The sequence below is a fragment of the Neovison vison genome, chromosome 3, assembly GCF_020171115.1.
Source record: "Neovison vison isolate M4711 chromosome 3, ASM_NN_V1, whole genome shotgun sequence".
Taxonomy (NCBI): Eukaryota; Metazoa; Chordata; class Mammalia; order Carnivora; family Mustelidae; genus Neogale; species Neogale vison.
Window position 1 is genome coordinate 19,877,669 of NC_058093.1, and position 5,662 is coordinate 19,883,330.

Sequence of the window (5,662 nt, forward strand, 5' to 3'; positions counted from 1 at the left end):
TTGGATTATATTAGTAATTTGACAATAAGGTTCAAATATTCCTTCTTTGATGTCATTTTAAAAATCTTCCTCTGAGACTTCTCTGATTTTTAAATTATTTTATGCTACTTCAAGGATAAAGATCAACTCTCTGATTGCATTTAAACATGGAAAAATTGAATGTACATTTCATTATCTTGGGAAGGACTTTCTTACACTGCCTTGATAGTCACAGAAATGTTTATTGGCCTTTCAGAACATTAGGCAACACTGCTGGTAGACAGAATAGCCTTCTGATGAAACCACATGATTTCTTAACGCAGATGGTCTCTTCAGCATTCCTGATGAAGAGAGCTTAAATCTCTTTGGCCCCCTTCTACACGATCACGCTGAGCTAGTACCCGCGCCTGGAATCCGGTCGCAACCCCAGCCGTGCCTGCCGCCTGCCACTGCCTCTGGACCATGGACCCCCGCAAAGTGAGCGAGCTTCGGGCTTTCGTGAAAATGTGTAAGCAGGATCCGAGCATTCTGCACACCGAGGAAATGCGTTTCCTGCGGGAGTGGGTGGAGAGCATGGGGGGTAAAATACCACCTGCCACTCATAAAACTAAATCAGAAGACAGTATCAAGGAAGAAAAACCAGATAGTAAGAAGGCGGAGGAAAACATAAAGACAGATGAACCATCAAGTGAGGAGAGTGATCTAGAAATTGACAATGAAGGTGTGATTGAACCAGATACCGAAGCCCCTCAAGAAATGGGAGATGAAAATGCAGAGATAAGGAAATGATGGATCAGGCAAATGATAAAAAAGTGGCTGCCATTGATGCCCTAAATGATGGTGAACTACAGAAAGCCATTGACTTGTTCACAGATGCCATCAAACTAAATCCTCGCTTGGCCATTCTGTATGCCAAGAGAGCCAGTGTCTTCATCAAATTACAGAAGCCAAATGCTGCCATTCAAGACTGTGACAGAGCTATTGAAATAAATCCTGATTCAGCTCAGCCTTATAAGTGGCGCGGGAAAGCACATAGACTTCTGGGCCACTGGGAAGAAGCAGCGCATGATCTTGCCCTTGCTTGCAAACTGGATTATGATGAAGATGCTAGTGCGATGCTGAAAGAAGTTCAACCGAGGGCCCAGAAAATTGCTGAACATCGGAGAAAATATGAGCGAAAACGTGAAGAGCGAGAGATCAAAGAAAGAATAGAAAGGGTTAAGAAGGCTCGGGAAGAACACGAGAGAGCCCAGAGGGAGGAAGAAGCCAGACGACAATCAGGAGCTCAGTATGGCTCTTTCCCAGGTGGCTTTCCTGGGGGAATGCCTGGTAATTTTCCTGGAGGAATGCCTGGAGTGGCAGGGGGGATGCCTGGAATGGCAGGAATGCCTGGACTCAATGAAATTCTTAGTGATCCGGAAGTTCTTGCAGCCATGCAGGATCCAGAAGTTATGGTGGCCTTCCAGGATGTGGCCCAGAACCCAGCAAATATGTCAAATATCAGAGCAACCAAAAGTTATGAATCTCATCAGTAAATTGTCAGCCAAATTTGGAGGTCAAGCATAATGCCCTTCTGACAAAAGCAACTTTGATCACCTAATGGATGTTGCAATAATACAAACCAGTGTACCTCCGACCTTCTCATGAAGAAAGCTGGGGTGCTGTGAAGAGAGTCCCTACCCCTCTGCTCCCCATGCAACTGAAACATTCTACAATGGTTTGCCGTTAGGGTATTCATTCAGATAATGTTTTCCTACTAGGAACTACAAACTTTAAACACTTTTTAAACCTTAAAAATATTTAAAAACATATTAAAAGGGTGTGTTAGTCCCTACATTTTTCTTTACTAATCATTTCAGTTTTTTTCCTTTGGATTAATTGGGCAAGGAAGATATTTCTGTGTGGAAGATTCATTGCTCAGTTATAACGAGTGAAATAAAGGTTTATTAGTGGGAGGTAAATAATACATTAAAATAGATGAAGTTTGAGTTGGAGATACGGTTAAAAAAAAGAGAGCTTAAATCTCTTTTCAGAGATTAGTAACACATTTGGATAGAAAGGTTGATGGTATGTATAATGTGTGATGAGATAAAGGCAGAATATTCATCCTTTTAAAAATGATGAGTTTCAGCCTTCTATATATGGTGGATTTCTCAAACCTTAGTTTTGTTTTTTTTTGTTTTTGTTTTTTTGCTTTTTTTGTTTTGGTGGTGCCCAAGGGATGTGTAGTGGGGTTTGGGAAATGTCTCAAACCATAAATGAAGAGTGTCTAATATAGAGACAAATAATACTTCACAGTGTGGCTGGTTATTTGGTGTTGTTGCAATGATAGATGGTAAACAGTCCCTACCATTTGGCACAGTTAACTTACAGTTGAACTTCTAAGTTGATGTCTGCAATTTAGAGCAAGGTAGAGGTTGTACATACTGAGACCTTCAGAGAGATAAAAGTATTAGATGAAACATGACTTCATGTGTATTTTCTAAAAGGGGGAATAATGACCATATCTGTGTGTCCATTCAGGGTGGGATATCATTAATTTTCCACAGGACTATGATACACTCCTATTAGTTACAATTGAGTGTATCTATTGCTTCTTGGGACAGCCACATACTAATATGATCCCCAGTGAGTCACACCTTTATATAATATCCTTCACTTGAGTGTGGGTGTGTCCTGTGACTTGCTTTTAACCAACAGAATATGGCAAAGGGTAATGGGATGTCACTCCCTAGATTAGGTTACCCTATATAAGACCTCCTCTTAGCAGACTGAATAGACTACTTAAAATTGGAGAAATCCTAGGTAATACAGTATAAAATTTTTATAAAAAATGGGTTATTTAATAGAACATTCTACCTGACCAAACCATTTCTCAACCCCAGACAATGCAGCAGGTGAGTCTGGGTCTTTTCTGAGGACTTCTCAACTGAACAAATCAAATGAATTTTATCTTAAGACTGTGATTTGGAAAAAAAAAAAGAAAAGACTGTGCTTTGGGGCCTGTCTTCCTTTCTGAAGGCAACCACACACACACATACTTAGTCACTCACTTACTCATACTTTTATTTTATTTTAATTTTATTTATTATTATTTTTTATTAACATATAATGTATTATTTGCTTCAAGGGTACAGATTTGTGAATCATCAGTCTTACAAAATTCACAACACTCACCATAACACATACGATTCCCAATGTCCATAACCTAGCCACCCTATTCTTCCGCCCTACCCTCCAGCAACCCTGAGTTTGTTTCCTGAGATTAAGAATCTCTTACAGTTAGTCTTCCTCCCTGGGCCCATCTTGTTTCATTTTTTCCCTCCCAAGCGCCCCCACAACCCATGCCCTGCCTCTCAAATTCCTCATATCAGAGAGATCATGTGCTAATTGTTTTCCTCTGATTGACTTATTTCACTTGGTATAATACCCTCTAGTTCCATCTATGTCATTGCAAATGGCAAGGTTTCTTTTCTTTCTTTCTTTTCTTTCTTCCTTCCTTCCTTCCTTTTTTTTTTTTTTTAATGGCTGCATCTTCTTTATCGATTCAACTGTGGACGGACATCTAGGTTCTTTTCATAGTTTGGCTATTGAGGACAGTGCTGCTATAAACATTTAGGTGCACATGCCCCTTCGGATCACTACATTTGTATCTTTAGGGCAAATACTCAGTAGTGCAATTCCTGGATTGTAGGGTAGCTCTATTTTCAACTTTTTGAGGAAACTCCATGCTGTTTTCCAGAGTGGCTGCACCAGTTTGCATTCCCACTGGCAGGGTAGGAGGGTTTCCCTTTCTCTGCATCCTCACCAACACCTGTCTTTTCCTGACTGTTAATTTTAGCCATTCTGACTGGGGTGAGGTGGTATCTCACTGAGGTTTTAATTTGTATTTTCCTGATGCCTTGTCATGTTTAAAACTTTTTCATGTGTTGGCCATTTGGATGTCTTGTTTGCAGAAATGTCTCTTCATGTCTTCTACCTACTTCTTGATTGGATCAAAGTGTTGAGTTTGGTAAGCTCTTTATAGATTTTGGATACTAGCCCTTTATCTTATATGTCATTTACAAACATCTTCCCCCACTCTACTCCAAATCTGCTAGAACTCACATAGGAATTCAGTAAAGTGTCAGGATACAAAATCAATGCACAGAAATCAGTTGCATTTCTATACACCAATAGCAAGAGAGAAGAAAGAGAAATAGGGAATTGATCCCACTTATAATTGCACCCCAAAACACAAGATACCTAACCAAAGAGTCAAAAAAATCTGTACTCAGAAAACCGTAAAGTACTCATGAAACAAATTGAGGAAGACAAAAGAAATGGAAAAACGTTCCATACTCATGGATTGGAAGAACAAATATTGTGAAAATATCTATGCTACGTAAAGCAACTACACATTTAATGTAATCCTTATCAAAATACCATCCATTTTTTTCAAAAGAATGGACCAAATAATCCTAAAATTTATATGGAAGCAGAAAAGACTCTGAATAGTCAGAAGGTTGTTGAAAAAGAAAACTAAAGTTGGCAGCATCACAATCCCAGACTTTAAACTCTATTACAAAGTTGCAATCATCAAGACAGTACAGTATTGGCACGAAACAGACCCATAGATCAATGGAACAGAATAGAGAGTCCATAAATGGACCCTCAACTCTATGGTAAATCAATCTTCAACAGAGCAGGAAAGAATGTCCAGTGGAAAAAAGAGTCTCTTCAACAAATGACATTGGGAAAATTGGACAGCCACATGCAGAAGAATGAAACTGGATCATTTCCTTACACCACACACAGAAATAGACTCAAAATGGATTAAAGACCTCAATGTGAGACAGGAATGCATCAAAATCCTTGAGGAGGAGAGAGGGCAAGATGGCAGAGGAGTAGCAGATTGAAATGACATCAGGTCGCGGGGGTTCAGCTAGGTGGTTATCAAACAATTCCAAACACCTAAAAACTCAAGAAGAGATCAAAGAGAAGAAGAGCAGCAATTCTAGGAACAGAAAAATCAACCACTTTCTGAAAGGTAGGACGTGTGGAGAAGTGAATCCAAAGCAATGTGAAGATAGACCACAGGAGGAAGGGTCAGCTTCCAGCAAGCAGCAGAGCAGTGGAGCACAAAATCAGAACTTTTAGAAGTCTGTTCCACTGAGGGATATTGCTCCAGAGGCTAAGCAGGAGTGGAGCCCTTGCAGGGACAGTGTGGTCTCAGGACCTGCGGGGTCACTGAAAGATCAGGGTGTCTGAGTGTAGCCTAGCTCCCAGGTATCAGAGTGGGGAAGCTGACTACAGAGACAGAGCAGAGGAGTGAGTTCTCAGTTCAGGATTACCTTAAACTGTGAACTGTGGCACAGTTAGGTCACTGCTTTTTGAGCAGATCCAGGGAGACTCACCTTCCTCCTCTGGAGATAGGAATCTGCTGGGTTTGGAGACTCCAAACAGGGCTGTGTGCTAGAGACAGAAATGCCTGGTCACAGGCTGGTGATCCTGGAGTGCAGCCAGAGACCAGGGAGACAGGAGTGATTGACTCCTTTTCTCTGAGGGTGCACTGAAGAGTGGGGTCCTGGGCTGGAGATTGGGAGGCTGCTATTTTCATTCCCATCCTCCAAAGCTCTACAGAAAGCCTTAAGGAAACAAAAATCCCATTCTGGAGAAATAAAGGAACTAAAATCCAAACAAG

At 40.8% G+C, this 5,662-nt stretch overlaps 1 pseudogene; it reads left to right on the plus strand.

Moving 5' to 3' along the window:
- The first annotated feature begins 419 nt into the window (after positions 1-419).
- Positions 420-1,555, plus strand: LOC122901726 (annotated as a pseudogene).
- The last annotated feature ends 4,107 nt before the right edge of the window (positions 1,556-5,662 follow it).